At 40.7% G+C, this 26,939-nt stretch overlaps 1 protein-coding gene across 3 annotated transcripts in view; it reads right to left on the minus strand.

The window, feature by feature from the left end:
• The window catches only part of LOC311588048 (neuronal acetylcholine receptor subunit alpha-7), a 116,992-nt gene that overhangs the window by 16,363 nt on the left and 73,690 nt on the right, over positions 1-26,939 (minus strand). Inside the window, exon 1 of one of the 3 annotated variants that reach the window (XM_084765488.1) lies at positions 5,083-5,150. The exons of the other annotated variants lie outside the window; for them this stretch is intronic. The gene's annotated coding sequence lies outside the window, so the exon portion shown is untranslated. Of the gene's footprint in view, positions 1-5,082; positions 5,151-26,939 lie in introns of those variants that run through there. 3 annotated transcript variants of the gene reach the window in all.

Here is a 26,939-nt window from a genome sequence, read left to right on the forward strand (position 1 = left end):
GTGTCAGGGGTGTACTAAAGCCCAGAGTTTTTGTATATTTTAAGTTTGGGGTTTTTCTTCTGACTGATGTTTATATTTATAACAAATACCATCCTGGGCATCTGTTAGATCCATAATTCAATTATGAGAGAAAGCAGTTCCTAAAAGCTTTTCCTTCAAACAGTTAGATCAATTTAATTGAAGAGTTCTCAAGACCACAAGAGAAATGGAGTATTAGAAATGGGTTACAAGATAAAACACTGTTGCCATTAGCAACAGCGAAGCTGGGTGAGTCCATGACTTCTGAATGTTGTTCACACAAACAGCACTGAGATGGACTGGCCTGTAACACAGGAGCTGCTATCTAAACAGACCCCTGTGCTCAAGGTAGCAGTTTCACGATTCTGTCCCACAGGCAAATTGATTTCATCAATAAATGATACAGAAGTAAAATTGTGCAAGGGATTTGTGCTAATATTACTTTATCTGTTCTGAACAGTCGGGCTAGATAAAAGACAGGTTTAAAAAAGAAAAGGGGCCTATTGCAAAGCACTGAGTTAAAAAATAGCTTTCCCTTGGCAATGCAAGTATCCAAAGCCAGTCCTGGACCCAGTGGCTCTCAATTTGTACAGGTGACCACATGGCCCAGCCTTGTACCCCTAGAGCTGCCCCCACAGATACCAGAACACAGCAGCTACTGTGCCAGCCTCAACACTGTGAATACTGATAATCTGGAGGTCAGGGCAGGACAGTCCAGAACAGTGCTTCTCAACCTTCCTAATGCTGTGATCTTTTAATACAGTTCCTCATGTTGTGGTGAGCCCCCCCCCCCACCACAAAATCATTTTCATTGATACTTAGTAACTGTAATTTTGCTACTGTTAGGAAGAATAGTGACATAAACATTTTTGGAGATGGGGGTTTACCAAAGGGGGTGCGACCCACAGATTGAGAACTGCTGGTCTAGAGGATTCCACTTCACTTCTTTTCTCTGCTTTTGTGTGTATATGAAATTTCTGTGTTAGTTTGAAAAATATACAGTCTACCCTTTTTCCCCCTCAATGACTGGAAGATGTAATGCATGTGCTTAGTTCTTGAGGGCATCAGATATGGCCCCATAGTCCCATCAAGAGCTGTCTTTTCAGGCTACCTCAACTTTTTTTTGTTTTTTGTTTTTTGTTTTTGTTTTGTTTTGTTTGTTTGGTTGGTTGGGTTTTTTTGTTTTTTTCAAGACAGGGTCTCTCTGTAGCCTTGGCTGTCCTGGACTCATGTTGTAGACCAGGCTGGCCTCAAACTCACAACAATCCGACTGCCTCTGGTCTGCAGAGTGCTGGGATTAAAGGCGTGCGCCACCACGCCCAGCTATCAATTTCTATCAACCAAGGAGAACATGAGCCTGCACATAGCATTAGGAGAGCACTGAGCTCCATACTCACCGCTACCACTGAAAGGACAATGAGGGAAATTTAGCTCAAAAATTCAGATTGCGGGTTCTCTATCATGGGATGGTCAGGTGAGCTGGGCAGAGCTCTACAGGCGAAAGCAAAGGTATCTGTGTCCCTGGCAGAGGACATAATTGCATCATACACCCAGGGCAAATTGGAACCTGGAGGCTTTGGGAAGCTGGACCCTGCAGTAAGTCTAGCCCCAAGCAGTTATGTGTGAAAAGAGTCTTGGAAGCAAACTGAAGGTGCCCACGGGATTCCACATTCTGCTTTCAGAGCCAGTAAAAGCATAATAAAGGAGAATCTTCAGCACTCAGCTAGATAATACAGGATGGGACTTACTACGATCTCTCTCCTCTGAGCACCCCCTCAGCTCCAACAGAGTGCCTGCATCAAAGACACTCTTGTCCCAGCCACTTCAGCTCTCTCTATAGCACTGACATCTACACAGAGGATGAGAGACCTGTCCTATGCCAGGAGGGTGAAAAGTAACCATGCCATTCACAGAGGACGAGTCACTTGGCCTGAGAAAAACAATGCAGTAGCCAATCTCTCGGAGGCTCAAAAGACAAAAACCATGGAGGCAATGTTCACCAAAATGCAACTGTATCTAAGAACTAATGAAGAATTTTAAATGTCATCCAGGTGCATTATACTGCTATATACATGATGTATAGATACTGATATGTAAAATCCATCATGTGGGTTAGGAATGACTCTTGATAAATGAGATCTCTTGAGAAATCAGTCCATTCCCTCTGAGCTCTGAGTCAAAAAAAAAAAAAAAAGAAGAAGAAGATGATGAAAGTGTGATTTATCTAAAACAACAACAACCACAACAGAAACATCAGGGAAGGAGGCAATCCATCTGTCATAGAACACTGTGAGTTTAAGGCACCATTTATTTCAAATTTCTAAAGAAAGGCAAAAAGTAGTTGCCAATAACATGTTAATCTTTTATAACATAAAACAGGTCCAGATTCACAACTCTATAAAACAGATAAATGGCATTAGATGAATTTTGCATATCTGTGCCAATCCTATATATCTTGCATAGATATTGTGTTTTAGTTCTCTCTCTCTCTCTTTTTTTTTTTTTAATTCTGCATGTGAAGGATCTGCAACCAGCTACCCATGCAGCCTATCACACTTGAAAACCAAATTTTCACGGTCATTCCTACCAACCGGAGATCTTAGGACAGTGGTTCTCAACCTTCCTAAGGCTATGGCGGTTTAATACAGTTCCTCATGTTGTGGTCTCCACTCAACCATAAAATTCTTTTGTTTCTACTCCATAACAGTAATTTTGCTACTGTTAGGGATCATAATTCAAATATCTCTGGTTTCTGATGGTCTTAGGTGACCCATGCCGAAAGGTCATTCAATCCCAAAGGTGTCATGACCCACAGGTTGAAAACCAATGCCTTGGGACATATGCCTGAAAAACAGGGAACAAACTTCCAGAATAATACACTCAGGAAAGAGAATAGAATACAAATGTTATCTGCAAAGGGCAGGGGGGTTTCAGAAGGGAAGGAAATGGGTGGGGGATGGATCAGAAGATACAAAATAACAGCTATGCAGGGGAAATAACTTAATATAAAACATGAAGTTTAAAGATAATAAAAGTTATACTGTTTGGGGATCCCCTTTAAATGTAGCTAGCTGACCCCTCCCCCCAGCAAATGGGATGAACTGGCTATGGAAGATGATGGGCACACAATTTGTTTCACACCAGCAATCTGGTTACATTTTTATCTTCCCTAATATTCCAGTAATCACTTTTTCAATTACATATTAAATTCAATATAATACAATGAATGTTTCTGTGATAATTACAACTTGATTTAACATTATATAGGCTCTAAAAATGCTCTAAATAACACAGGATGCTGCAACCTAGCATCAACAATGCATCTGCATGTTTCCGTCTGAGTCCAGCTGAACATCATTAGCAAGAGAAAGTATTTACTCATAGTAGCACATGCCCCACAAATTGGTTCTTTCTCTTTAATATCCTCTTAAGTATTTGGGCTTTTGTTCCACATTGTAAATTTCAGGATCTATCTGTGCAATCACATAAAAATCCTGTTGGGACGTTAGTTGTAATAACATTAAATTCTGTTTGAGAAAATTTGCTGTCTTCATGGCATTGTGTTTTCCAGGCACACAGTGATGTAACTAGACATTTAAAAAGGCCTTTTTCAGTGTACATTGACAATGTTTAACATCTACAGATGCTGGCCATGGAAACTGTCATGTTACGTTTTCTAAGTGTCTGTTGTAAGAGAATAAAACTATATTCCATACTGTTATTATTTTTCACTATCTAATATAGATTGTGTAGATAGAGTCTCTGGAAAAAATACTCAATGAACAATGATATCTTATTTTCTTCTAGACTTTTATGCATTCACTTTTCTTATTTAAAATTACATGGTTTCTAGGAATTTTTGCATGGTGGCAAGTAACAGTTTTATTCTGTTCCATATACCATAGTCATTAACCACTCAAGGTACATTTTCATAACCTTCCAGTGGATGCCAGAAACAGCCAATGATACCGGCTACTATGTGATATATGCATACTCAAGATTACCAATATCTAAAATATTTAGGCATGATACATGCTGGTAATCACAGCATTTGGAAGCTAAAACAAAAATATCATGAATTTCTGGACAATCAACATGATCTTACCTTTAAAAGTATAATTATATTTAGCGAGGGAAACATTTTAATTAAACATTAAGCATTTATGTTTTAAGTGTTATTTTATCCAAGGGAGAATTTCCTGTAATTATTATTTTATTTATTGGTTTTCTGAAACAGGGTTTCTCTGTGTAGCTTTGGTTGTCCTGGACTCACTTTGTAGACTAGGCTGGCCTCGAACTCACAGAGAGACGTCTGCCTCTGGCTCCCTGAGTGTTGGGATTACAGGTGTGTGCCATTGTGCCCAGCTCTGTAGTTTTTTAAAGCAGATTGATTAAAATTATGAGGATGCATATTAGTTTGAGAGACAATATCTGCAAAGATTTAATTGGATAAAAACAAGTTACCAAGCCACACAAAGAACACTTAAAATTCAACGATGTGCAAACAGCTCCACCGAAAAGATGAGCCAGACAGTTTAACAGACATATCACCAAAGAGAAAAATAGCAACAAGCATATGAAAGATGTTCCCTACAGTATAATCTGGGAAGTGCAAATTGAACAATGAGACACCACTACATATCTTCAGAATAGCCAACACCCAGAAGGTTGACAACAGCAAACGTTGGCAAGGATGTGGAGGTATAGAAGAGACCTCCCTCCCCCCATTCTTTGCCGGTAGGAATACAGAGTAGTGGGTTGCTTTGGAGGAAGAGTTTGGCAGTTTCTTACCCAAAAAAACATACTCTTATCAATAAATCTACCCAACAAATGGAGAACTTGCCATCTATAAAACTATGCAACTTTGAGATTAGCTTTACTAAGTTGCCAAAGTTTGGAAAGAATGGATATGCTCTTCAGAAGGCAAGCGCATAAACTGTGGAAAATCCAGAATATTAAACGTTATTCAATGCCAAAATAAAATACCAAGCCATGAGAAGACGTGGATATATCAAAGATACATGCTACTAAAGGGGAAAAAGCCAATGTGAAAAGTTTGCATACCATACCATACGATTTCAATTCTGACTTTCTAGAAAGGGTCAAGGGAAAAGGAAGAGGAAGAGGAAGAGATCAGACACAGAAGGCATTCTTGTCCACTGAATATGCTGCCAGTCAGCTGGCTGAGGGTTCAAACAGTAGAGTCTCTGTGTGGGGCTGGCATATCAGGGCCCTTAGAATTTAGCCAGTGTTAGAGTTCTCAGCCTGGGCTCTGAGACCAGGGCCAGAAGCTTCAGTAATGTTCTAGAACTCTTTTGATTCCCAGCATTTATAGATTCTTCTCTGGCTCCTTAGAGCCTTTTCTCCTTTAGTCTCATCTCTCTGCATCCACTCTGGGTCCCCTTCTTCTTCCTGTGTGGGACACACCTGAACTGTTCTGCTGTCTCTTCCGCTGTCAGAAACCTTTTACACCTCAGTGGTGGCTGTTAAGAAAAGTCCCTCCTCTGAGACTGCTCTTGGAAGCCAGGGTGAGGGATGAGGTACCTGCCAATGCTCAGGAGCCAGGGCACCGTGAGGGCTGCTCAAGCCCCAGGGACAGTCTGGATGACGAAGGCCTGCCTTGCGATGCCCAGGCAGGACAGATTGCTAGACAAACCACTGCCCTACAAGGCCATGTTTCAGTGCGGATCAGCTGTAGCCAGGCCAACCCTGTCTACTGCAGCTTCAGTTGTCACACAGTCCTGGCCACCCTGTCTGTCCTGCTGCTGTTTACTTCAGATTGCCAGCCGAGACTGCACTAGCGAGAAGGCAACTCAAAGGAAGCCTTTTATTGGACTGAAATCTACATCACCACCACAGCCAGCACAGATGAGCATCTGCGGTGAGAATTCCCAGAGCCCGAGAAGCCTGCTTAGGTACCCCAAGAAGGTATTTGGGCAAATCAAAGAAAGCCACTTTGGGGAACCAATCATAGTTTTGCTTCTTAGCACACTTAAGTGACACTTAATCACAACCTCGATTAGTACCGATCACACCAGACGATGCTGGTGCAGGGACTGTACTCGTCCTTTTGTCCTCTCTGGCCAAAGTGCAATGAATGGTCGTAGATTCATCTAGAGCTCATCAAAGTTTATGCCAGCAAAAAAGTCTAGAACAAACCATTTCCAATGGCCTCCATTACACCTGTACCTAAGAACCAGGGTAATTAGCCACTGGCTTTACACAGTTAAATAGTGGGGTTCACTGAAACAGCTGATGATGGCATAAGGCTAGCCTAGTAGACTGTTAAACACACAGTTCAGTATTTTTACTCAAGACAGATGGTAAAGTCAGACAGGTGCTTCTTAAGAGTGTCAAATTGCCTTTGTTCTCAACATCCCTCTCCTCTTCCCCTCAATTACAGGAAAATGAACATCAGGACGTATTACACTATAGCATATCAACACTAGCACTGGTTTGAAGAGATTCCAACAGTGCTTTACAATACCTTACGCTTGCCTAGTACCCCAGTGAATGGTGGGTTCCACACTCTCCTCTGTCTTAAATGTACTCTGTAGGATAATGGGATACACGTGCCATTGGCTATTTCTTTGGATGCAGAGAATGTACAGCTCCAAGAGTGAACAGTAATGTACACTACGGACTCTGGATGATAATGAAATGTCAATGTGGGTCCATCAATTATAACAATGGGATTACACTGGTGGGTGGATGATATGAGATGGGTGTGGGTCAAGACATCTACAATTGTAAAATTTTCTTAAAAATAAAACATATCACTGGGGATACAGCTCAGTGGTAGTGTCTGCCTAACATCTGAATTCTGCATGATGAACCCAAAGCAGCATAAAATAATTAATTATGTATATCTACTTAACTCAACATATTTTGTTCCATATTTCTATTTAGTTCATATTCTTTGAATTTTCTAAATCTATTGGTACAAATGTAATTACAATGCTGTCAGTGTATTTTAAATGTCTGTCTGTAGTAACAAACTCATACACTAGCGACCACATGCAACATCTTTATTTTTGAAATTATTTCCCAGAGTATATCTATTAGTTCTTCTCAAATGCCAATATTATAGATGTGTATTCTATTTTTCTTATTTAATGAATTTCTAGTCTTTTTATTCCCTCTTTTTCTCTAAATGCTATTGATACCTTTGTGAAATTGATATTTAAGTCACACATTTTCTCTTTAAATCATTTGTAATGTGAAGTTTTGAAAGATAAATATTTCTACATTTTTGCATGGGAAACAAACTTGTTAAGGATTTACAGTGTCTATTTGGGAATTTACTTCTTTGGATATTTGCTTTTCATAGTACATCTTTTCTGCTTTTGCTTTCACCTTCTGTGCATATAAGGTTTTCACTAAACAGCGTACAGATTCTTCTTTAGTTGTTGGTGAGAGATTTCTGTTTATTTGTCTGTCTGTCTGTTTGTTTTGTTTTAACCCTGTGACTAATTCATATAGTTTAAACTGGTTAGCTGCGATGGTCTGTTTCTACCATCCAATGTTCTCCACTCACTCCGTATTTGCTCCTTTCTCTTGTCTCTTGCACTTTCCTTGCTCTGGCCCCTCTCACTACCCATCCGGAGGATAAATATACAACCCATGTTTCTATTGGTTGTCTTCAATCATTTTTAAGTTGATTTACTAAAGCTGGTGTCCCTGTGGTCTTTCTGGGATCTGGATGAGTATTTTACTCCATGCACTGCATAAACACTGCCTCTGACAGCACCTTTTTTCCCAGTATTTTAATTCCACCTCTGCCTTTTTGGCTGCTGGTGGCTTCAAACCCACAGGCTTGTACATATTAAGTAGACATTGTATCTCTGAGCTACTCTTTCACCCTTTGCTTTTAATATTGAATTTACCCTTTATTATCACATACATTCAAACTTGTTTATAATAAGCTACCTCCACCCATTTACCTGATTTTTTAAAAAAACTACTTACTTGGTCCACTCTTCGCCTATCTTACTCCTAAATTTATCTTCTAATCATTTCTTTTATGTCAGTGTGCATCCTACATGGTAAATTTATTTGCTCTTGGTTTCCCTGGAGATGTCTTGATTTCACCCTCAGTATAAAAACATGGTTTAGGTTGGGACAGAATTCTAGGTTGGCAATTAATCTCTTTTAATGTTTAAAAGTATTATATAGTTCAGGGCTCCCATAGTTGCCTTTAAAAGCTCTGAGTCTGTCTAATTGCCACCCCTCCCTCATTTGGTTATCTTTTTCCTTCTATCTTTTTACAGAACATCTTTTGGCTTCGGCATTCTTCACCTTTATTTGCTCAGCATCTCTTTGGCTCCTTTCTTATTACACATCTCTCCTCAGACTCACATACCCTGAGCCTGAGGATTTATGCTTTATACTGATATTATTAAATTCTCAGCAATTCTTGCGGATCATGTCTTCTGAGCAGACAGCACTGTTTCGGTGGAAAGCTCTCCTTCCCCCACGGCACACACTGGGCTTAGCTGCTCCACCCTGTCGACTGCCTGAGCTATTTTGCAGCTGTTTGTAGATTGCAGGCAATTGACAGATGTAGAAACTGAGCTTTCTGGGAATGGTTTAATTGGTAGAGCTTTGACTCCCTGCCCACTGTAGATAAACAATTTTAGTATTCATTTCCAAATCTGTTTATGTCATGTAAATCTGTTCTGGTTTGGCTTTTCCACTGATCTGGCCAGAACATCTGCCTTTCCTCATGTGACTTAGTACATTCTGAAACATGTTCCCTTTTCTATTTTTATGCAAGTTGAACCTTTAGCAGTTCTCTAAAGACAATTTTTAATGCTTTTCCTTCGTTCTTTCTATTGCTGCTTTCCACAGTGCCAGCCAAGGTATGTGGAACACCTGCTGATTAGGCAAAGTTAGGAGACCAGTCTCTCTCGATAAGAATTCAGCCCTCCAGACCTGTTTTATGGGTGACCTTGGACATACTGTGTACCTTTGAAATCAACAACTTACCTAATCTAAAACAAATGGTACCTTCTCTCAAGGGCTACTCACTAACAGGAAGCATCCTGGAAGAGCTGGAGCAGAGACACCACGGAGTGCTGGTGTCACATCGCTGCAATTGCTGTTACTATTCTTCCTCACTCCCCTCTGAGTCAGGCAGGAAATTGCTTCTGCTCCATCAAGTGCATCTCACCTGGCATCCTAGGCCTGCACTGAGTTTTCTAATGTGATGACTATTTCTCATTTCTACTAATTTTACTTGTTTCTAGCACTTTCCTTGTGTTTTCAACTCTTAATTGCGTTTAATTATGTGCCTTTTACTGCATTGGTACATGATTACTCAAAGTGGTTCTTTATTTTGTAATTATAACTTAAAAGAGTTTGTTTTTAAAATTGTCTTAATTTCCAATGCATTTCTGTGTAACTTTTTATTTTAATTTTTTTGTAACATACAAAGCAGTTATGGAGCCATCAAGATGGCTCAGAGGGTAAAGGTACTTTCCACCAAACATGGAAACCTGAGTTTGATCCTCAAGACCCACACAATAGAAGGAAGAAACATCAACTTGTCCTAAGATCGGCACATGTGTGCTGTGGTACATGTTTGCTCACGAATGTGTGCATGTGCACCCACACACAAACAAGTTAAAAATGTAATAAATATGAGAAGGTTAAGTTGCAGTGACACAGACATAGTCCTGGTGGAGGTAAGCATCAAAGGAGAGAAATGAATGGAGTCTGAGGCTTCTTCGCAGCTTCTCAGCACAGGCACCATAGCACGCACGAGCCATGTGTTAGTTTGAATAGCTCATGGCTCAAGTGCTGTCTCACTACCCCACATTGGTACAGGACATGTGAAGCTTACTGGCTGGCACACTGGAATTAATACTGAATTTCTGTAAGATTAGAATGGTTTGCTGCCATTCTGTAGGAGGTCCCCTGTGACCGGCTAAATGGACTGTTCTCCAGGTTCTTCAGAGTCCCTCAGATCCCCTGGCTTCTCATGCCTATGCGAGTGGATTGAGGCTTTCTGGTATGATGTTAGTATTAAAATTTAAACCCCACCGAGATGCAGCAGAGAGCACCCATCTCCACGACAAACTCACAGCAGAGAGCTGAATTCCACCACCGCCTAATCAAGATGTCTTTCTATCTTCCTTCGCTGTGGATTAGGATTGCCCCATCCCCACGTCTCCTGAGCAGCCTTTGGGTGACCTTCGCCTCCTCAGTTCCACCCACCTCATAAACTGTGAGAGAAGATGCACAGGTTATCCTCCTGCCTTGGTGTATAATTAGTTTCGTGACTTACAATTGTTGAGTGAATTAGCCAGGATACAGTATGGGAGGAAGAGCTGGCTCACAGCTTTCACATTCCTTCTAACACTTATCCCATAGAACTCCATGAGATAAAAATAAAAAAATCATTTCAGTTCCCAAAGTATGTGATCCAATGTGCTCTACCAGGCTTTAAGCCCATGGAAAAAGAGGAGAAAAGAAAACTGTCCAGCTGAAAAGAAAATATTCTGACTAACATTGTTAGGTATGCTAAGGCTACACACTACTGTGTAAATCTATCTGCATGCATCCCTGTTTCCCTGGGCCACCCAGCAATGAGGTTGACCTAGTACCTATGCAAACTAAGAGCTTCCTGAACAATTTGAGGCATAACGCTCTTGCTATGATTTGCTAGTGGCTGAGTAACTAGTCTAATTTGCTGTAGTTTTGAGACATGGTCTTGTTATGGATTTGAGCCTTGAGCCACCACACCTGGCCCAGTATATTTATTTTTAAGAAACTGACCAATGTTAATCTGAGTTAATTCCAAATAAACTAAGTAAATGATGTCATAAAAATATCAGCACCATGACAACACAAATGACAAAATCTAAGTTAGCTTTAAGGTTTAAGTGGTGATGATGAAGTCATCTAACTGGTAGATGACAGCCAGATGAAAAGCGAGGAAAGAACAAAGCTGGCTCCAGCCCAAGTCCCTACCTGTTCCTTTGTAGGCGCACAGGTATGTGCAAGCATTCCCACCTCTCCTTTTCCTTCTCCACTCCTCCTTTATGGGGCCTGTGAGAAAGCGGCTGCCAGTATAGCAGAGAAGGCTCTCACTTGCAACCAAGCTCGTTACAAACTTGATCTGGGAATTCCCCGAGCCCTACAGGACTATTAAGGAAAAATAAAGTCTGTTTAAAGACACAAAAGCTATGGTGTCTTCTGTGGCATCCCAAGTTGTCTTTTAGTCCTTTTAAGGTGAACAAATAACTGCACACAGTACATAAAAGCATGGTGACTGTAAAAGGTACAGAAAAGCCAAAGGGTGACAGACAACAGCCTGTGCCATGAAGAATGACACAAGGCTAGTGACCCAGGCTTTTCTGTTTGTCTCACATATCTTTTCTCTAGTTGTCTCGCATATTCTAAAGCATGTTCCAAAGAGGACTATACCACAAATACAGGTGAAGCCAAAACAACTCCCCAGAACTCCCATTATCTCTAGAAAAATAACAGAGTCAGTAGCCTGCCCCCAGAGAACTGCAGAAACCAAGCCCCATCATTCCAGACCCAGCCAAATGTGACCTTTGACTTTTTTTCTTCAGATAAAAAGGAGAACCTCTTTCCTGTACGTGGTTAAAATGATGCTAGAAAAGGGCCAAATGAGGGTGCAGGACTTGGTCTTCACCTAGTAGTAACAAGTTTCCATCTGTAGTATCAGTGAAGGACACTCAGAAAACTGGGACTTCACTGACCCTGCGGCAGCCACAAAAGGCCTTTTTTAAAAAACTTGTTTACATCCTGATTGTAGGAGTTTCCCTAGTTGCCTCTGGATCCTACCCTCCCTTCCCCCCCCATCCCCCACCCCAAGCCTTCAGAAAGGGGAGCCCTCCTCCCCTAGCATCTGACCTCAGCCTATCAAGTCTCATCTGGACTACCTGTACCCTCTTCCTCTGTGGCGTGGCGAGGCCGCCCCACCAGGGGTACGTGATCAATGTGTGAGGCCAGAGTCCACGTCAGAAGTAGTCCAGACTCCCCATATTATGGGACCCACAAGGAGACTGTGCTGCCTATCTACTATATCTGAGTAAAGAGTCTAGGTCTATACCATGCATGGTCCTTGGTTGGTGCATCAGTCACTGCAGCATCCCCCTCCTCCACTTGGATTTGTTGGCACCATTGATATCCTTTTAGAGCTCTTGTTCCCCCACGAGGTCCCTCTATTCCTGAAGTCTTCCATAAGACTGACTGTGTTCCACCCACCCCTGAGTTTGGCTCTAAGTCTCAGCATCTGCTTGGATCCCCTGCTGGGAGGAGTCTTTGAGAGGACCTCTGTGGTAGGCTCCCTTCCTGTTCCTTCCCTTCAACTGCTGCCAGTCTCTATTCTATTTGTCACCTTATTATTCAGTTTCTTTAGGTCTGTGTATTATAGTGTGGTAATCCTGCATTATTTGGCTAATATCTGCTTATGAGTGAGTATATACCATGCCTTTCTTTTTGGTCTGGGTTACCTCACTCAGGATGACCTTTTCTAGTTCCATCAATTTGCCTGCAAATTTCGTATTTCCTTGCTTTTAATAGCTGTGTACTATTCCATTGTGTAAATGTACCACAGATTTTTTAAATCCATTCTTGGGAAGTCCAAGTGGATTAAAGATCTCAACATAAAACCAGACACACTAAATCTGCTAGAAGAAAATGTGGGGAAGAGCCTTGAAGTCATTGGCACAGGAGACAACTTTCTGAACAGAACACCAATAGCTCAGGCTCTAAGATCAACAATTAATTATTGGGGTCTCATGAAACTGAAACGCTTCTGTAAGGCAAAGGACAATGTCAACAGAACAAAAATAAATGACAGCCTACAGACAGGGAAATGATCTTCACCAACCCTACATCTGACAGAGGACTAATATCCAAAATGTATAAAGAACTCAAGAAATTAAACAACACCAAACCCAATAATCCAATTTAAGAATGGGGTACAGAACTAAACAAGAGAAATCTCAACAGAGGAATATTGAATGGCTGAGAAACACTTAAAGGAATGCTCAAGTCCCTAGTCATCAGGGAAATGCAAATCAAAATGGCTCTGAGATTCCATCCTATACTTATCAGAATGGCTAAGATAAATAAAACTCAAGTGACAGAACACGTTGACAAGGATATGGAAAAAGGGGAACACTCTTCCATTGCTAGTGGGAGTGCAAACTTGTACAACCACTTTGGAAATCAACCTGGCACTTTCTCAGAAAATTGGGAATAGTTCTACCTCAAGAGCCAGCTATACCACTCCTGTGCATATACCCAAAAGATGCTCCACCATATAACAAGGACATTTGCTCAACTATGTTCATAGCAGCTTTATTCATAATACCCACAATCTGGAGCTCTTGTCTTTAAGGTATTAGTGGAAGCTGCATAAGAAGCCAAGGCATGACCTCTACCTCGCAAGAAAAGCTGATACCTCTTTCTTCCACTTACTGTCTCACAAAGTAATGCCCAAAGTGTCCAGGATATAACATCCCTTTTGTCTATTAGATAAAATCTTTGAAACAAATTGAATTCTGCAAGTTGTCTACAGTCTCAAATGTTAAGGCTGTCATCACACAGGATCTGGAACCTAAAGCAGAGAGATTTCCCTACTTTACTGTAACTCTATCTGATGTCGCCACCAATGTTAAATGCCTTCATTTACGACTTTCATTTTCTGACTATAAAAAGCTCACGTAACTACTTCTAGAGTGGAACATGTCATTCAGGGGGAAAAATCTATCCAAGATTCTTCTGAGCCATGGTAGCTCATGCTTGGCTCAGAATAAACTCTGTCTTATTGCATTAAAAATAAACTCAGTAGATATACAGAGAGAGAGAGAGAGAGAGAGAGAGAGAGAGAGAGAGAGAGAGAGAGAGAGGGAGGGAGGGAGGGAGGGGGAGAGGGAGAGGGAGAGAAAGAAATACCTAAGACAGTCTTAACTTTAAGAAGAAAAAAATGTGGTAGATGTTGAGACTGAGGTGGTACATCCTAGAATTCTGGAATTCTCTGACACAGCTTTTAAAATCACTCTGGAAACCATGTGTCCCAGAGAAATGAGGAATGTCCCGGAAACAAAAGACAACAAAGTTCTCAGCAATAAATAGCAGATAAAAGAGAAGCGACATGGAAAATTGCAACGGAAAATACAGAATAACTGGGGTTAGACATACACAGGCAGGGCTCAATAGCAGAGCAGAGAAAGCCACAGAAAGAATGGTTGTTTTGAAAGTGGAATGGAAATTATCCAGTCTGAGCAATAAGGCCAAAGAGAAAAATATCTTTAAAAATGAGAATAAAGATTTGGATGAACTTAAGATGATAGTGAAAGATCTAGTCGTATTTATGTTGAGAAAGTCTCAGAAACAGGATGTGAAAAAACAGAGTGGAAAAATCAGTTGAAGAAGCAACGGCTAAAAGCTCTCAAATTTAGCAAAATGTATGACTCTATAGAGTTAAAGAGGCTGAGTAAAGCATAAGATCAACCCAGACATATGAGGCCAACACTCATCATGGTCAAGCACCTGAAATCTGATTGAAAGAAGAATCCTAGGGCAGCAGCAGTGGGCACACAGAAGGGGAGGGAAAACAAGGGGCGGAGACATGAGACTTTCTCAGAGGCCAGAAGCAGGTGCGGGACTGTGCCTCAGGCGTGGAGTGAGCGGCTGTCAGCACAGGACTCTGCCCCTGGAGACACTTCTCAGGGTTAGGAAAAAATGTGGAGACTTTTTTGGATGAAATAAAACTAAGTGAGCTGATAATTAGGAAAATCACTTCAGGGGAAAGATGCCCCAAGGAAGTTCTTGAAAAGAGAAAATAAGAAAGACGATAATGTTTTTATATTTGAACCAAATGGAAATATTAATACCACTATACCACAAAACTTGATCGATAAGTAACATGAAACATCCCAAAACACCCCAGAGCAGATAAACAAAGAGACACTTTCAATACATTGTATAAGCAAATTCCCATTTCCTCCCTAAAATGTGTTAGGCTAACCCATCAGAAGGAAGGTAGAGAAGATGGAACAGGGGAATGAAATATATATATAAGTAAAAATGACTATATGACCATCAGATAAAGTAGACCTTAGGGCAGAGCAAGGTGTGAAAGACAGATGCAAATTTACATAGTGATAAAAGCTCAATCCACCAAGAAGATGCAGCAATCAAAAATGTGTTTCCAAACAAAGAAGCTGTAAAATCAACAATATATTTGCAGGCTTCAACACTTATCTTAGTAAGAGCTGTCCAGACAAGCCAGACAGGCAGTGGAGAGTGCACAGGGACCTTACCAACTATCTGACAACTGGATTTAATTTGAATTTACAAAAGTCGCTACCACCAACAGGAAAAATATTGCCTGGGTTTTTTTGTTGTTGTTTGTTTGTTTTTGGGGTTTTTGTTGTTGTTGTTGTTTTGTTTTTTTGTTTTTTGGGTTTTTTTGCCAGCACCTTTGTACACTGAGCAGGTGTGCATATCCTAAGCCATAGTACAGACCTCAGTAAATTTAAAAGAAGTGAAGCATCCAAGTGTGTTATCTGTCCATAGGGGACTCAAACCAAATGTTGAATTATAGGACGACAACAGAAAAAGCATCACACCTGTATAAATGAAAGGCCGATTTCTAATCCTTGACCCAAAGAGAAAGCAACAAGGAAACAAAGAACACAAAGAACTGAACGAAACTGAGATGTCACAGTAGACGTACAGAGAGAGCTCGGTTGGTGAAGTGCTTGCTATTCAGGCATTCGGACTCAAGTTTGATCGATAGGACTTGTGTTTTAAAAAGATAAGAAAAAGAAAAGGGCTGGGCATGGCGTCCACAAGCTTAAAATCCCAGTGCTGGGGAGACAGTGGCCAGCAAGATATCCCTGAGGTGTGTTGGCCAGGAGCATCTAAAGAATGACACCCCAGTTTGTCCTCAGCTCCCACACACATGAACATGCACCTGTGAACACACACAGAGCAAAAGATAATCGCTGCATGTGATCTTCTGGCAAAGTGGTAAGAAGAATATTACAGTAGTCAATGTTTCCATTGGGAATGAGGCGGTGTGAAAGCTACCTCCCCTCACACATCAGCATTCTAAGAGAAAAGAGAGAAGCCAGGTAACAGGTGGAAAGGAAGAAGTGATGAGCACAAATCCATATAAAAGAGACAAATAGGAACAATAGTGAAAACCAGCTTCCTGGATTCCTAACAATTCCTAACAATTCAACAAACTAAGAAATGATTCTGGGTGGACTTACTGACCCAAAGAGAAGCTATCAAAGGGATAGCATGGGAGGAATGCAAACCTGACACATTAACAATTTACATGAAATGCATTTATTCCTTCAAATCCATAGATCTCCCAAACTCAGCCAATGGATAATGGTAAGCTGATGAGCCATAAAACAATCCAACAAAATCTCAGCTGATCCTTTAAAAATTTTTCCCAAACCAAATATTTAGATTCTGGTGGTTGCCCAGAATTTTTTCAATTACTTAAAGTAGAGTTGATAGAAATTCTACTGTCTCCCAGAAAACAGAAGAGGAGCTAACAGTCACCATGTCAGTGTATTTACTATTCTGCCATCTAAAGCACTCAATAACTGACAGAAAAAAGAAAATAAGACAAAATCCCCAAACTAATGCATCCACCTTCCCTCATGCAATCGGATAAAAATTCTAACAGACCAGCACAAACAATAATTCAGTGGTAACCATGAAAAAACACACACACACAACAGGTATGGTTTGTTCCATGTGTAAATAAAAAGAAACATCTCAAGTTTGTAATTTTTATCAATAAAAGCTGCCATATTGACAAGCTAACAAAGAGAAAGCACATGGTCATATCAATTCATGCAGTGAATACAAGTGACAGCTTTTAACGTCCATCTTTAATATACATGTTCAGGAAGCTAAACTAGAAGGAGCTTTCTCAGCTTAATACAGAGCAAAATGCTACAGCTAGCATTATACTTAATGGCAAAAGACTGAACATATTCTCCTAAGATCTGGAACAAAAGGGTGTTGGCACTTTTTGGGCATAATACTGAATGTATTAGACAGGTAAGTAAAGAAAATAAGAGCATGGATATCAGGAAGAAACAGAACTGACCCTATTACTTGGTGACATGAAAACCCCTGGGAATTTCCATCCAAAAAATAAAAGTAAACCACTCTGAGAATCGGTGAAAGCATTAAGATCAGAAGATACACTGCCTGCCGGCATGCAAAAATGTGTGCATATGCGCAAGCAATCACTGTAGAGAGAGAAAATAGAGCCAGTGTGGCTGTGCCCCAATGAAGCTTTAGTAAAGAAAGCTGACACAATGGAGAAAGCCTGGACACAAGACACTGGTGAAAGAAAACAGGCCTTGATCACGCATGAGAAGACAACTCTGCCCCTCAAAAATGATATGTAAATTTTTACAGATTTTCTACCAAAATCTCAGCTTGGATTTGTTTTTAGAGACTTTGGGGGAATTTATATAGGATGGTCAGAGAACTAAAATATCTGAAAAAAAATCAAAAGTAAAATGAAATTATGATAGACATTCTACTGGTACATATTAGTCTGGATTCTCAAGAAATAATTTACAGAATGACTCTGATTCTCTCTCTCTCTGTCTTTCTCTCTTTCTCTCTCTCTCTCTCTCTCTCTCTCTCTCTCTCTCTCTCTCTCTCTCTGTGTGTGTGTGTGTGTGTGTGTGTGTGTGTGTGTGTGTGTTTGTGTGTGTACACATACACTTTATTAAAATGGCTTATAGGCTTTGGTCCAGCTACCCCAGCAACAGCTGCCTATGAATGGAAAGTCCAAGAATCCAGTAGTTGTTTAGTCCATGAGGCTGGGTACCTTAGCCAGTCTTCAGTACATGCTGGAATCCCAAAGAAGTAGGCTCTAATGACAGTGGTGGAAAAGACTTGTGAGAGACAGTGAGGGCAAGAGAGAGAGAGAGACAGAGAGAGAGAGAGAGAGAGAGAGAGAGAGAGAGAGAGAGAGAGAGAGAGAGAGAGACAGAGACAGAGACAGAGACAGAGACAGAGAGAAAGACAGAGAGAGAGAGAGAGGCAGAGACAGAGACACAGACATAGACAAAGAGACAGAGACAGAGACAGAGACAGAGACAGAGAGACAGAGATTCCTTTTTTCCATGTCCATCCTTTACACTGGCTACCAGCAGATGGTTTGGTCCAGACTAAAGGTGGATCTTCCAACCTTAAAGATCAACACTAGAAGTGGGTCATTCCACTTTAAATGATTTAACTAAGAAATTATCCCTCACAGGTGTGCCCAGTCATTTGCGTTTTTTGGTTAATTCCAGGTGTGATCAAGTAGACACTCAAGAAAAGCCATCACATGTTTCTAAGAACTAAAGCAAAAACAACAATGTAACGTCAATGACAGAAACTACAGAGGCACTGACAGAGAAAGCTGGACTGAAAATCCAGGAATGGAGCCAGCAAACATGGTCAGCTGATTTCTGCAAGAGTGTGAAGCACTTTAGAGAAGATATTTAGTTTTTTTTTCCTTTTTCCTTTTTTCTTTTTTAATGGAGCTGATGGAAACCCATAGATAAAAAGATAAACACTGCTGTAAACTACACTTATTCTGTAATAACTGACAATAGCTAGCATTATGGTCAATGGGCTTAAATGCAAAACTTCTAACTATAAAGAGGTTTGGAGGGAGGAATAAAGTTAGGGCTGAATCTTTGGGATTTAAAGCTCGGCAAAGAGTCTTAATGCATGAAACTAAAAACGTAGTCCAATAAAGTTTGATATAATAGACTTTATTTTTAAAAAAGAAAAACACACACACACACACACACACACACACACACACACACACAGTTTGTGTAAGAATGTTCATAGTAGCCACATCAGTAATAGTTAGAAACTTTATATCTCCCAGCTAAATGTTTAAGCAAACTGTGATGCATTCATTCACTGTGAACCTTTATTCAGCCAATCTCAGAAGATGGAGAACTGCCTGGGTCCATGTATACAATATCCCTGAAATATCAGTCACAGGGAAGAGCTGATTAGTGATTTACAGGGCTAAGGCAGGCTCTGGGGGATGTAATTATAAGGGAAGGATGACGTATCTTTGCAGGGATCAGAGAATTCTTAATTGCAACGACAGTTACGTGACTCCACGTATTGGATGGCAATGCCTAGAATTGTACACAGACAAATGCATGTAATCAAGGCAAGGTGGCAAACGCATACAATCCAGCACAGAGGCAGGAGGACTGATGCAAGTTTGAGGACGGATGTGTGGATGTGTAGTAAGTTCCAGACTAGCTGGGGTTATATAGCAAGACTCTGTCTCAAAACAACAAAAATGAAAGCAATGTATCTATACAAACACAGGAAATCTGATTAGCTCTGTGGGTTTTAACTGTGTCAATTTCTTGGGTTTGATATAATATTTGAGTTAAGTAAATGTTATTACGGAGGGGCTGGAAAGATGGCCCAGAGATAAAGAGTGCATATTGTTCTTGAAGAAGACCCAAATTCAGTTGCTAGCATCACTTGTGGATAACTCACAGCCACCTGAAACTCCAGTTCCAGGGGACCCAACATCCGCTTCTGGACTCCATGGCCATATTCATAAACTCACACAGACAGACATGCATGTGCATAATTAAAAGAAAAAATATAAATCTTTAAAATAATGTTATTATTAAGGAAAATTAGCAGATGTGCCTCCTTGCTCTTTTTTTTCCTCAATTTCTTATAATCTAGTATACAACACAATGGAATATTAATGTTTATGTTTAATGTAACCATTAAGAGGAGAATCTGAAAATATGAAAAGCATTTCTGAGGACTGAGAAATGCTTTTATCACCACCACATAGGTGGATGGACTGAAGGATGATATACAAAATGAAAAAATTTTTACATACATAGGCTCAGAAATTAAACTACTTGTATTATCCATGACTATAGCTCTTATCTTCTAAAATCTGATTCTTTTTGTTTTGTTTTATTTTTTGTTTTACCCTAATTCTGAAATTCACTGACAAATGAGGCCAACAAAGCCACCACAAAAATAATGACAACATCCAATGGGCAAATCAGAAAGCACAGGTGTCCAGTAGGCCAACAGACAGTGGACAGAAAGCATAGGACTGGTTCATAACAACGTAAGAAGTGTCAGCTGCAAGTGGAGTCTACACTGTGTTCTGCCTACAGAGAGCACCACAATAAGTGTTAGAGGCACAACACACCTCTCCTATCGACTACAAAAGTGTGTGGAATCCTGCAATGGCTCATTAAAGTCGAGTATCGATGCATCCATGGGAGAAATGAGCAGCACAGCCAGTGCAAAACAGAAGCATTAAGATGGTTAAATTTGAGGTCCAGCTCCTACTTCCCCACCAGCCCTGTGGTGAGAGCACTATTCATCATGCCCTTGGTTTTCTAGGGACAGCAGGAGGGAGAGGAGATTGCAATTGAGGTTAGTGCATGGGCTGGAATTCACAGCTTCCAGCCACCCTGGTTCTTCCTAGCTTCCACCTAGTTAAAGGAATGCAAGCTGATCTCCGTGCTCAGCAGGGCAGAGTCTCTCACAATTGGATCCAAGGAGACCACTGCAGGTGGTCTTAGTTTCACATCCCACACCTGCCATATCAGAGCCTGTATGACACAGAGCAATCTCCAGAAGCTTCCCAGAAATATCAGAACAGGAAGCAGAAGTCACAGTGAGCTGCAGCCTCTCAGAACAGAGGGATGAGGTTCAAAGGACCAAACAAGAATTCTGGAGCACACTGTGGTTGTCAAGGCCACTCTGAGATCTCTTACCCATCACTTGGTGGACACGGACTGCAGATGGACCTTGGCGAGTGGTACCACAGTAATGTAGCACTTTTAGAACCTTGACCCTCAGACCCTCATTTGGCAGTCCTCCTTCAGCGCAGGTTGTTCCCCAGCACACACTGGCGCCAGGAATGGGGTGTGGGGAGGAACACACATCTGTTCCTGAGCTGTTTTCACTGTTGAGTCTCCAGCTTGCAGCCTCCTAAAATGATCTGCAGAGTTTACACCAGATTCTTCCCCTCCATATTTTATGGTCACCAGCTCTAATGAAATTGAGGCATGCTCCATCTCAACTCACCGAGCATTCTTGGACAGCCGACTCAGCTGTTAACTCATCCATGCTTTGCACCTCCTATCAGCCCAAGCTCATCAGCTGAGTAATCATCTAGAAGTAATAACATCATCGCTTCCTTCTCATAATATTGAAATCTCTTATTTTTAACTTTCTCATTCCGGTGCTCTGGCTTGGGCCCCCATCACAGAGATAAGCACAGAGAGCTACGCTATTCAGAGACCTCCAGCAGACACAACCGAAAGAATTAACATGAATACAGAGACTTGAAAGGCTGATTTCCATGTTCAGAGGGTGGACAGTCCTGTGGGGTAGGGGAAAACCAACAGATGTTCCATCAAAGCTGAGATCTGAGAGTAACAGGTACTAATGATGTGGCCTCAGTCTGAGGCTAAGGCCTGCAAGCCCCCTCGGGTGTCTCCAGCAAGCCTAGATTTGAAGGCTAATGAGTCTGCAGCCTGATGCTCCAGAGAATGGCAGCTGCATCACTCATCCCACGCAACTATGGCAGCTTCTGTTCTGCAGCTCTCCATCCCATCCAACCACAGCCCATCCGGTGCCACTCACATGCGGAGCAAACCTTCCCCTCCATTTCCCGGTCCGCCTTCCCACTGTCTCTGAACCTCGCCCACCTCGCCACTTCTCAACCCAGCGGGTACACATGTGAAATTGATCATTATATTACTAAAGTCAGTTTGGACTTGCTATGCAGAAAGCCATATTCTGGTTGGCTCAAAGCACAGCTTCTTAACCATTTCCCATTTGCGACTCTTTTCCACACAACAGTTTTACACAACCCTGGCTAGATAGGCATATAAATTATGTTCATGAGCCAAACATTTAATGGCTTAAAAATCAAAGAGAATTTTATGTTTTCTGATAGGGTCTCATGTAGCCCAAGTCAGCCTTGAACTCACTATCTTGCTGAGAATGGCCTTGAACTCCTGAAACCCCTGACTCCCCAGCCCAGGTGATGGGATTGTAAAAATGTATTGTCAAATAATTACAGTTTACTACTCATTGGAGATAAAAGTATATTGGCATACTAACGGAAGAGATATGCTTGCTCATTTTTAATTATTTAATTAAAACATTTAATTATTAAATCTTGGCAGAACATTCAGTACTACTACTACTACAGGTCACAGAGAATTTTCAGTATTTTTCAGCTGATTGATATTTTGATTTCATAATCATAAATGTTGAGAATGTCACCTCACAAAAAATGGTACAACACTGGCAGATGTTATATCTAGGGTCACATCGGAAATTCTTGGAAATTCCCTAGCCAAAATTGATTTAACAGCTGTTTTTTTTAATGAACCACAAGTCAGGAACTCTAACGGCAATTTTAAAAATCAACATTTTAACACAACTCAGAGTTATAGTAATTTGATAAATGCTAGGGTGATAGTAGGAAAACATGAAAGTCTGATTTGGATAGCTAAGCTGCCGTTTCCATAAGAGCAGAAAAGTTATGTAGTTTTAAAACTCCACAGGTGACAACACACAATGGCCTAGAATCTGACTGAGGTGTTTCTGGCATGCCTTCATCAGCACCAGCTGATGTGACAGCATATATAGTGTCTGTGTGTGCTGTGTTCTGAACCAGCTGCAGAGAAGCTGTGACATGCAACACAGGCTAACACAGAGAAACATCACAAATTCACTGTGCGAGTGTGATGTCTCGATTAATTTTTAGTTGTTTAGAAACCTTTTATCTGTTGCCAATTTTTCATAATGTCTGTATTCAGTTATCCAACCTGATGGGGCTCATGACACACAGGGTAAGGAGCTGAGACTTAAAAAACAAAGGTTTGTCTCCTGCAGTTCTGAAAGCTGAGAATAAAAGATGAAGGAACTAGCAGAGCCTGTATCAGAAGAACCCACTCTCTGGTTTGCAGGGACACATCTTCTTCTTACTACATCTGATAGAAAGAAGAGGAAATACAACCTTGCAGCTCTTCTCATAAAGGCCCTACTTCCATTTATTATGGGGGCTCTATCCCATGACCTCATTGTGTTCCTAACTCTGAGCCCCTGATATCACCCTATCTTGGAGCTTGGAATTTCAACCCATGACTGAGTTGGGAACACAGATATACAGTTAGAACATTTCACCCCTGTCTAAGATGTGGACCCACCTGACATTAAGTGTTGGCTGTGTTTGCTATGTTCTTCTGGACAGTACTTAGCCAATGTTGAGTGCTGTCCTTAAGTGTAATTTGAAGGTTAAATCCATCCTTTTAAGTGTTTCAAGTGTGCTTAAAATAACTCTTATCCTTTGGGTACAGATTCCTCTCTATATATTTTAATCTGTCTTATCTAACAACTCGCCTTTCCTGAGACTGGTTTTAACTAGTTTCACCTTGGTGATGAATTAGTATCGACTGCTTGGCCTTGGAAGCCATATGACTGTGTTACTATGTTTTCTCAAGAGAATTCCTTTTAAGAAATCATGTAGCCGATAGGCAGCTCAGTCTCCATGTAGGTCACCTAGTAAGGGGACCGGGGGCTGTCTCTGCCATGGACTCTGTTGCCTGCTCTTCAATCACTTCCCCCTGTGAGGCGGCCTTGCCAGGCCACAGGGGAGGAGGATGCAGGCATTCCTGAAGAGACCTCATAGCCTGGGATCAGTTGGTATAGAAAGAGGACTCCCCCTTTCTGAAGATTAGGGAACAGGGATGGAGGAAGAGGGAGGGAGGGTGGGAACAGGAGGAGACAAAGGAAGGGGCTACTATCGGGATGTAAGGTGAACAAACTGACAGAAAAAAGAAAAAGAAATATGAAATGTCTACCACATCATCCCATGCACTTTGTCTTAAACCTATCTTTGTCAAATAAAAATATTAAATCCAGTTCTCTTTTATATTTTGCAGACATGACTTTCAAATGTCTCTGTTTTCAAGCATAGGATCCCCTTTATTAAAATCTACCTTAGGTTTATATCTGGTAGTTTGATTTTGGTTGGTTTTATAGCCCGTTTTTTGCCTAAGGAAAAGTTATTTAAATCTATTTATGTTTTGTGGTTAGTGACTTTTAACTGACCGCTGCTTCCCTGTTATTTGTCCTTTTGCCACACTAGTTCTAATGTTGGGAGAAAGAAAACTTTTCCATTGCCCCTTAAAGTTCAGAATTGGAAGCCTGAGGACTAACGTTACAAACACATATTAGCAAGAGCAAGCATATTTTTATTCATGGATGCATGAGCACACAGCAAAATATGACTTTCCAAATAACCCAAGGTGAGGGGTGATTCAGCAAGCTGCAATGGAAAGAAAATGCCTCCATGGAAGACAAGTGAGTTTACAGAGGAGAAGAGGTGACAGAGCTGGTGATGTTTGTTTGTGCAGCTCCAAGTGACCTTCTCTGTCTTCTTTGTAGACACTAAAACATCACTGAAAAGAGATCTAGGAAGCCTGTTCCCAAAGGCGTGTGCTTTCAGCCCCAGAGGAGGCCCTGCAAAGGCTTCTTTCTGTACCTATGGAATGTCAGATAGCTTTAGCTCAAAATCATCTTCAGGGTCGGGGCAAAGCTCAGTGGTAGAGCGCTTGCCCAAACTGAGGAAGGCCCTGGGCTCCATCACCAGCACTATTCAAAACAACAACAACAACAACAACAACAACAAAATCTCCTTTGCTTACTTCTGAGGCCCAAGTAAATTGCTATATCTACACTGTTCATTTTTCTCTTCTTGCATTGTTGTTGTTCTTTCTTTAATATCTAATGGTCTGAAGAGGACAACACTGCTTCTGCTTCTCCAGCACTCAGCACAGATATCAATCTGTACATTTCTCACTTGTACATCCAGCTAGGACCTTTCTATCAGACCCAAACCAGAGAAGCCCATCTGTAAACTTCCACTGTTACTTCCATATTGATAACACATTCTACTTAGCAGCTTATAGAAGTGTCTCCAGAACACATCACATCCGGGACACAAATCTCAACAACAATAATAATGAAAATGTAACTATGTGCACCCTATCTTAGAACAATGCAAGAAAGCATAGAACCAACCGCAGAAGATTCTCTAGGAACAACATGAACTAATGAAGAACAATACATTACTGAATCATGAGTCAAAAGAGAAATTGAGAATTTTTTTAAATGCTGGAACTAAATGAAACATACATACACACACACACACACATACACACACACACACACACACACACACACACACACACACACACAGAGGACCCCCTATGGGATACATTAAAAGCAGTCCCAATAGGAAAAGTTATAGATTTAAGCATTTACATTTAAAAAATGTAGATAGAATAAAATAATGACTTAATTATATGACACAAAAATTTGGAGAAACAAAACCAAAACAAACCTGTCTTGGTTAGGGTTTTATTGCTGTGAAGAGACACCATGACCACAGCAATTCTTATAAAGGAAAACATTTAATTGGGGCTGGCTTACAGTTTCAGAGGTTTAATCCATTATCATCATGGTGGGGAGCGTGGCAGCATCCACGAAGACATGGTGCTAGAGACAGAGCTAAGAGTTCTACACCTTGATCTGCAGGCAACAACAAGAGACTGCTACACTAGGCATAGCTTGAGCATAGGAGCCCTCACAGCTTACCCCCACAGTGACACACTTCCTCCACCAAGGCCACACCTATTCCAACAACTCCACATCTCCTAATTGTGCCACTCCCTATGGGCCAAGCATTCAAACACATGAGCCTATGAGAGCCATTTCTATTCAAACCACCACAAAACCCAAACCAGCTAGAACGGAAGAAATGAAAGACAGGAACAAAAATCAGTGAAGCAGAAACAAAGAAAACAGTAATAATAAAAAAAAAAAACCAAAAGGTTGGTCTTTGAAAAGATAAGCAAGATCAATAGACCTTTAGCACAGTTAACAACAACAATGATGACTCAAATTAAGAGAATCAGGGAAACACACAACAGACACCATATATATTCAGAACACTATCAGGTAATAGATTAAAAACCTATATTGCATTAAGTTTTAAAAAACTAATAAATGGATACATTTATAAATTCATCTGAACTACCAAAGTTAATGAAGAGGAGATCACCAACATAAACAGAAATGTAACAGATAAGGAGACTGAAACAGTAATAACATTTTCTGACAAAAAGAAAAACCCTAAAATTAAAACAAACAAACAAATCCAGGCCCAGATGGATTTACAGCAGAATCCTGCCAGAATTCCTAACAAAGTCTACAATCAGTAGTTCTTGAATTACTACCCAAAAAAGGAATTAAGAAGAGAAGAAAGAAAAGAAGGAGGAGGAGGAGAGGAGGAAGAAGAGAAGGAGGAGGAGAAGAAGAAGGAGAAGGAGGAAGAGGAAGAAGAAGAAGAAGAAGGTGAAACTGAAGAAGAAACTGAAGAAAAATGTGTAAACCCATTAGAACTGGGGGGAAACATCTCAATGTAATAAAAGCTACTTTTGAAAAACCCACAGCCAAAATCATCCTAACAGGAAAAATGAAGCAATCCCAGCGAAATAAGAAATAAGACAGGGTTGTCCACTATACTCACTCCTATACAATATCATGACTGAAACCCTAGCTAGATTTGTAAGACAAAAAGACAAGAATACTGAAGGGATACCTATAGGAAAAGAGGAAGTTAAACTATCCTTGTTGGTGTAAAATGTGATATTCTATTTAAAATGCCAAAAAGTAATATTAAAATAACTTTTAAAATTGTAATCAGCACATATGCAAGAAAAAAAATATTTTCAATAAAAACAGCACTTAGAGAAGATCAACACTTAAAGCAAATTAGTAGGGCAAAAAACCAGTAT

The sequence above is a fragment of the Acomys minous genome (assembly GCF_964271855.1).
Source record: "Acomys minous genome assembly, chromosome: 2".
Classification (NCBI taxonomy): domain Eukaryota; kingdom Metazoa; phylum Chordata; class Mammalia; order Rodentia; family Muridae; genus Acomys; species Acomys minous.